The 8,512-nt window shown below is 42.6% G+C and overlaps 1 pseudogene; it reads right to left on the minus strand.

Moving 5' to 3' along the window:
* Positions 1-667: 667 nt before the first annotated feature.
* Positions 668-1,990, minus strand: LOC133668395 (heat shock 70 kDa protein 6, chloroplastic-like; annotated as a pseudogene).
* Positions 1,991-8,512: the final 6,522 nt, after the last annotated feature.

An 8,512-nucleotide genomic window follows, 5' to 3' on the forward strand; every position in this document is an offset into this window, starting at 1 on the left:
CGACTCACGTGTTTGTCTAATATCATAGAGATGCCTTTCTTCTTGTACGTTGGCCCTGATGACCACAGACTCCTGATCAGAGGTCTTGCAACTTTGTGCTCAAAGATTGTTTTACCAAGTCCACAGGGAGTGGGGCAGTAAAAGATGAAAGAACGATTCTAGACCAAACAATCAGCACACATACATGTTTTACAGATTAATATTTGCAGAATCATCATCTCATATATATTTACAGAGTCAGGATTCTTGTATAAACGTGGGTTCTCTCGATCTCTCAGCTATGCAACTTGGGCAACCTCACTGGCAAATATTTCAAATTTGAGTAGTCACCATGCTAACCAGCCACAACGCTCCTTGAACAGAAGAATATTTTAACACACTCCAACTCAATCGTTTTACAAACCAATAACTTCGAATTCATTTCCAAACCGATAACTTTGACCCGATGGTTAATTTTCAGATAGAGAAGACCTCTCAGGCATGATAACAGCTTCCCCAAATGGCACGCAACTCATTATTAAAATGTCAAGCAGTCCCCGATTTCTTGCCTAACTTACAGGGTATTTCCAAGTTTGATAGAGAAGTTCAGTGGCAGCAAATACACAAGTTGAAAATTATACGGTGCTCTAAGAAAATTAATGCAAGTAGCTTCATCACATGGGGCTCCTGACCATCAAAAACATATTCCTTCTATAGTCCACCATTGACACTAGAACATAGAATATCTAAACTAAATCATAGAAATCATGCACTCTTCTCACCCCAACTCTTACAAAGAGAAAATATAATACCTATACACACTAGTTGCACATTCCTTGAAGAAAAGATACAACTGAATTCTGCATCGATGACATTTCCGTCGTCCCTTTTTCCTGTTGACCTCGATGACCGAGCAGAACTTCCGGGCACGGGTCCAGCACCTGGGGCGCCGGCCTGATCATTGAAGGATCGCCCCAGCTTCATGACTTCTTGGCTGACAGCCATTGCTTATTTAATGCCTTCGGTGATCCTGCTTGAGATGGCATCTTTTAAGCTCCTTCAGTTTAGCTTCCACTTTCTCCTTAACTGCAGTGGGTACTTTGTTTCCCAGCTCCTTCAACTGCTTTTCAGTCTGGCAAACAACAGAGTCGGCCTGGTTCTTAGTGTCTATGGCATCACTTTTTTCCTTGTCCTGCTTTGCAAATTTTCTGCTTCTCTCACCATTCTCTTCACCTGCGATATTATATTTCCAATCCTAAACTATTCAGTGGAATTTTTTCAAGGATCAGCGCGAACATTTTAGCTCTCATATCTCCAAGTTTATAGAGCAATAAATTAGTTTAGGCTCATTCTTCCATACCTAACAACAAGCATAAATTTCAGGTTTCCCTCAGTCATCCAGTGCAAAACCAACAACTGTTAACCATATCATCATCGTTCCTCGAACTAAAATATGAAGACTAGTCAACCATTATTTCTCATATTTGTTGAATACTGGAATGTCATCAGAATAGTTTCTCCAAATTCGCACCTCATCACTAGGTAGGGTGCTAGCACCAGTTATGGTGATGTCCTGCTTCTTTCTTGTTCCCTTGTCAACAGCCGTGACAGAAAGAATTCCATTGGCATCAATATAAAATTTGACCTCTATCCGTGGATCAAGCAGAGCAGCAGGGATACCTTCCAGGAGGAAGCTTCCAAGAAATTTGCTATCCCTTAGAAATTCTCTCTCGCCCTGGTAGGCATTTGTTTCCGCAACTGTCTGTCCATCTGCAGCTGTGGAAAACACCTTTGACTTGGAGGTTGGTATGGTTGTGTTCCTTGGAAAGATTTTGGTCATCACTGCACCTATAGTTTCTAGCCCCAGAAGCCCCAGAGACAGTGGTGTCACATGTAAGAGCACAAGTCATCAACTTCTCCAGCTAGAACAGCCGCGTGCGCGTGGAAATAAAAATCATGAATTCAGTCTACTAGCAGAAAAACAAGTAAAACTTAAATGTGACAGCACCGCCAAAAATTACAAAGCTCAAACAGCTAATTTTGTTATGAAAAGCCAAAAATATAGCACTAAAAATAAGCTGTTGAACTACCAACCTGAACTGCAGCTCAAAGGGCAAAAATTTCATCAGGATTGACTGTTACATTAGGTTCCTTTGTAGTCATTTTCCTCAGAAGATCCTAAACCAAAAAGGATCACTGCATCTGTTAGAGAGATATCTTCTGCTGATTGTGTAACTGAAGAGAGATTTCCTCTTCTCAATCAAAACTGATTGAGTAACCGAAGATCAGTTTTGATTCTTAGTAATTATAGTTTTTAATGCTATTTATAATTCTTGTAACAGTCAAACAAACTTTGCTATATATATAGCTGTATATTGTAAACAGAGGCAATAAGAAAAACCATTTTCTACATGGTATCAGCCTAAACCTACGATCCTCACCTATTTCTCTCTACTTTTAGTGTTTCTCTTCCTTTTCTCTTTTTCTTTCTCATGGCCACCACCTCTTCGGTTCTCTCTCAAAATACTGCTCAATTCACCAAACTTACTGAAACCAATTATCTCACCTGGCTTCGGCAAATCAAGCCCTATCTTCACGGTGCCAAACTTTGGGGATATGTTGATGGCACCATTCCTGAACCATCTCTCACCATCCTGACTACTGACACTCAATCTGCAAGATCCATTCCTAATCCTGATCATGCTAGCTGGTTCATCATCGACCAACAAATTGTTAGCATCCTCACCACCACTCTGACAGAAAACATTGCACAGCTTACCATTGGTTTTGACACATCAAAAGCAATTTGGGACTGTCTTGAACGTCACTTTTCTCAAAAGTCTGTAGCAAGTGCAACCAATCTCAAAATGCAACTTCTTGATCTCAATAAAAGCACTCAATCTGTTGACACTTATCTTCGTCATGCTAAATCAATTGCTGATGCTTTGATTTCTATTAACAAGCCTGTTCCTGATGAGGATTTAGTCATCGCCACTCTTCATGGTCTTGGCCCTGATTATCTCATGCTTCGTACTGTCCTCACTCAAAATCCTCCTCTCCCAGATTTCACTGAACTTCGGGCTCGAATTCTCTCTTTTGATGCTCAACAATCTCGTCCTGTTGATTCTCCTACAGCCATCGCTCTTTTCAATCACAATCAAACTCCTTCTACCCGTCGTGATCATCGCCCTAATACCAGCCACCAATTTCCCACCAGTGGTCGTCCCAGTAATGGTCGCTTCAGACGTGGTCGCTATTCTCAGCAGCGCACCACTCCACAGTCACAGGTTGGGTCTTCTTTTCCTATGCAACAGCAACATGTGCCTTCATTGGGGCCATTTACTTCACCAGCTTGGGCTGCTCGTCCTCCACCAAATGGTATTCTTGGCCCAGCACCTCAATGGTGTCCCAATTGTCACTCAAGTCACCATGGACTTTCTCAATGTCCACATAGATTTTCTGGTCCAAACACTGTCACTCCATTTGCTGCTGTACATTATGCTGCTGATCCAAACTGGTACCCGGACACCGGTGCAACTCATCACATGACAACCATGCCCATCAATAATTCTCAACCTTATGGTGGGCCGCATAATGTCTATATGGGTAATGGGGACTCAATGTCTGTTTCCCATACTGGTAACCTTCCTTTTTCATTAGGCTCTTCCACCTTCACTCTACAAAATGTCTTCCGTATTCCATCCATTCATAAAAATCTTCTATCTGTTGCTCGTTTCACTAAAGATAATCATGTTTTCTTTCTCTTTGCACCTGACTTCTATCAAATCTATTGCTTACGCACTGGATGTCTATTGTTTCAGGGCCCTTGTAAAGATGGTTTGTATCCGCTTAATCTATCAAGCGTCTCTACTTCTCCACAAGCCCTTGCTTCCGTTCACTCCTCTATCTGGCACAATCGTTTGGGTCATTCGTCATCAAAAGTCTTCGCTCGTCTAAGTCCTACAATTAATTCCAAATTGTCCTTTCCTTCTTTTTGTCGAGACTGTGCACTTAGCAAGTCTCACCAATTACCTTTTAATTCCAACAAAGAGACTGCTACCACTCCTTTTCATATTATACATAGTGATGTCTGGTCCTCCTCTACCATTTCTATAAGTGGTTTCAAATATTATGTTCTATTTACTGATGAATTCTCACGCTATACTTAGATTTACCCCATGCGTCGCAAAAATGAAGTCCTCACTCATTTTCAAACTTTAGTTGCCAAGATTCAAAACATATTTCACCACACCATTCAATTTCTTCAAAGTGATAATGGGACAGAATATGTCAATAATGCCTTTTCTCATTATTGTAAAGCCTTGGGAATTCAACAAAGATTTTCTTGCCCCCACACACCACAACAAAATGGCCTTGCGGAACGTAAGCACCGCCATATTGCTACAATGACTCGCAATCTCCTTCTCACTTCTGGTACTCCACATAATCTTTGGGTTGAAGCTGTTTTGACCTCTGTTTACCTTATTAATCTTCTTCCTACACCCACTCTGGATTGGGATACTCCACATACTCGTCTCTATGGTAGCCCACCTTCCTATTCCTCTCTTCGGGTTTTTGGATGTTCCTGTTTTCCTCATCTTGGGTCTTATGTCTCTGATAAACTTTCGAGTCGTAGCATTGAGTGTGTCTTTCTTGGTTACAGTTCTCAACACAAAGGTTATCGTTGTCTAGATCCTACCACCGGTCGTGTCTATATTTCTAGGCATGTTATTTTTAATGAAACAATTTTTCCTTATAAACAGTTGCAGGCACATTCAGTTTCCGATGCTGGCTCATTGGAATTCACACTTTTGTCTAGCTCAGAACTCCCACAGCTTGCTCCTTCTGCTCCACATCCACCTGCTGAGAACAACTCCTCTCCTTATCTTGTGTCTCAACCAGAGCAGCATGAAGTGGGTATTGAATTCCCGATTACAACATCATCGGCTCCATCCCAGTCTCTGGCGCCCACCGCTGCCCCCATCCTCACTTATCAGCGCCGACGTTCATTACATCCAGTTACTTCACAGATAGAGTCCACCTCTCTTCAGCCATCTGCCCCTGATGCAACTATTCCACAGCTGGTCTCAAGTGATCCTTCTCCTGTCTCTAATCCTCCAGCAACATCCACATCTTCATCACCTGCTCCTCCGTCTCTTCCTGCGCCACCTTATTCACCCAGGAGGACACGTTTACAGCATGGTATTGTGCAACCTAAAATTCACACGGATGGAACTATCAAATATCCAATTCCTCGTGCTCTCCTCACTGCCATTGAAACTACAGAGCCTACATGCTATACTCAAGCTTCTAAACATGCGATATGGCGTGCTGCAATGGCTGATGAAATCAATGCTTTGCTGAAAAATAAAACTTGGACATTGGTTCCTCCTTCTTCCTCTCAAAATCTTGTTGGCTGCAAATGGGTATTTCGAGTAAAGCATAACCCAGATGGCACAATTCAACGTCACAAAGCACGACTTGTGGCTAAAGGATTTCATCAACAACAAGGTATAGACTATACAGATACCTTTAGCCCTGTTATTAAACCTGCAACTATTCGTGTTGTGCTTTCTCTTGCTGTATCTAGAGGCTGGTCACTTCGTCAATTGGACGTGAAGAACGCGTTCCTTCATGGCCTTCTTAAAGAAGACGTCTATATGACTCAACCACCGGGATTCATCAATCAGTCACGGCCATCTCATGTTTGCAAGCTCCACAAGGCCATCTACGGCCTCAAGCAAGCTCCCCGTGCATGGTTTCACCGAATGACATGCTTCTTATTATCAATTGGCTTTGTTCAGAGCTTGGCTGATTCATCTCTGTTTGTTTTCCAACACGAGTGTCATACAATTTATTTTCTCCTCTATGTTGATGACATTGTGGTCACCGGTAGTGATGATCGACTTTTACAAAGTTTTATTGATGCTTTAAGTCGGGGCTTTGACATCAAAGATCTTGGAAATCTACACTACTTTCTTGGTTTGCAGGTTACATCCCACAATAAAGGTGTTCATATCAGTCAACTCAAATATGCATATGATCTTCTCGTGAAGCATGATATGCTGCTTAGTAAACCTATGAGTACTCCGATGTCAGCAAAGGATATTCTCACTTCTAATGATGGTGCTCTCCTTCCCAATCCATCGGTCTTTCGGGAAATTGTTGGATCTTTACAGTACTTGACAATCACTCGCCCTGACATTGCCTTTACTGTTAATTCTATTGCTCAGTTCATGAGTCAACCACGCATCCCTCACTTAATTGCTGCTAAGCGCATACTTCGCTACATCAAAGGCTCACTTGACCATGGCTTGTTCTTTGGTCCTCAGCACCATCCTACTTATCTTGCTGCCTATGCGGATGCTAATTGGGCTGGTTGTTCAGAATCTCGTCGTTCAACGTCTGGTTATCTTGTTTATCTTGGCACTAACTTGGTCTCTTGGTGCTCTAAAAAGCAACCTACCATTGCTCGTTCCAGTGCTGAGTCTGAGTATCGTTCTCTTTCCCATGCTAGTGCAGAGACTACTTGGTTAGCCTACTTGCTCTATAAACTTGGTGCTTGCATTCAGTTTCCCATTCTCTTGCATTGTGATAACCTCAGTGCTACGTACATGGCTTCTAATCTGGTATTCCATGCCCGCACCAAACATATTGAACTTGATTATCACTTTGTTCGTGAGAAGGTTGCACTTGGAAGCCATCGTGTTTGCTTTATCCCTTCTATAGATCAGCCTGCCGATCTGCTCACCAAGCCTCTTCACAAGAATCGTCATGTTCTTTTTACTCGCAAACTTGTTCGTGCAGGCCCGCCAAGTTTGAGGGAGGGTGTTAGAGAGATATCCTCTGCTGATTGTGTAACTGAAGAGAGATTTCCTCTTCTCAATCAAAACTGATTGAGTAACCGAAGATCAGTTTTGATTCTTAGTAATTATAGTTTTTAATGCTATTTATAATTCTTGTAACAGTCAAACAAACTCTGCTATATATATAGCTGTATATTGTAAACAGAGGCAATAAGAAAAACCATTTTCTACAGCATCAATACCTTTGAAGGAAAGATTTGCATCTTTCAGTTCAGTTTGAACTGGACTTCTTAGCCTTTAAAAGAATAGATTGCAGTTCCCATCTGCTGAGTTTGCATGGGAATTGGAGAGGAACCCTGGAAATCATTTACTGGTTTGCATTGTGCAAGAAATAACCAGCTATTAAACCCAAACTGGTGGGGGACACCAGACCCACACCACAAACTACACGAGTATATGGACGGAGACGACGTAGGATGACCCAGCCTGTCACGCTTTGGTTGGGAGACTAAGCCAATTTGGGCATATTTCATTGTTATTTTATTTATTTAGCCCATTTGAGCTTGCTCATTGTTATTTTATTATTTATGTTAAACAGTTTGATGTAATGGGCCGAGCCCAATAGCGGGATGTTTTAGGGTTTACTATTTATATGTTTTTCTGTCATTTTGAGAGACAGTTTTTTGATGATTAATGAAAATTGCAGACTTTGCATATCTCCAATCCCACTTTCTTCTCTTCTTCAGCTTCTTTCTTTTCTAAAGCTTCTTTCTGTTCTTGCTTTAATTTTATTATTTATTGTTCCGCATCAAATTTGGTATCAGAGCCAGGGTTTTAATTGTTCTTACAATTAAACGATCCACATGTCTATGCTAAACCCTAGATCCAGTTTGATCTATAAAAAAAAATCCTACTGTTCTGAAAAAAAAAAGATCTACACTGTTCATCTTTTCCACCAACAAGCCGCCGCCGCCGTACAGCACGCCACCTTCGCCAGAGGGCAGATCAGGCGTCCCCAACAACAACCACAGAAACCCACGACAGCTATCTACAACATCCACGGCGACAGATCACATCACACCTACAGCAGGCCGCTCTCCACGTCTGCCATCCAGCCACCACCTCGCACCACCAGTAAGCCCCGCAGCCACAGCAGCTTTGTGTCTTCGGTTCCAAATTATTGTTACAACCCATCAGCGCCATCAGCCGCAGTCCCAGCAGCAGCACTAGCCGCAACGCCACCATCCACAGTGCCCTCACCTTCAGCAGCGACACCGGATCAACAGGCCCTGTCCAACAACGACACCACAGACACCGCCGCCTCTTCCCTCGCACCGCCGGCTCCAGGCAGAATCACGAAGCCCCGCTTCGTGCACCATCGGCGACAGCAGCGGCAACAGACCACAGGAGGCAGGGAAGACAGAAACAGAGGCTCCCAAAAATAATTAACCCTACCACGACAGCGCCACACAACCTGCCATGTCATCATAATTATCTGTGTCACCAGCCACGTCATTGACACGTCACCTGACACATCACCACGTGAGGCAGCATCTGTGTCAGCAGCCACGTCAGCGGATTCTGCCACGTCATCCTTTACTGCCACATCACCTGGTCAGAAATTCTTACCTATTGAATATCATCGTGGTATGTTTTTACACTTGTTAACCAAGATTTAGCATTAATATTATTTTTTTGTGCTTGTCCATAACTAAATTACATAGCCC

Source organism: Populus nigra, chromosome 11 (genome assembly GCF_951802175.1).
Source record: "Populus nigra chromosome 11, ddPopNigr1.1, whole genome shotgun sequence".
Classification (NCBI taxonomy): domain Eukaryota; kingdom Viridiplantae; phylum Streptophyta; class Magnoliopsida; order Malpighiales; family Salicaceae; genus Populus; species Populus nigra.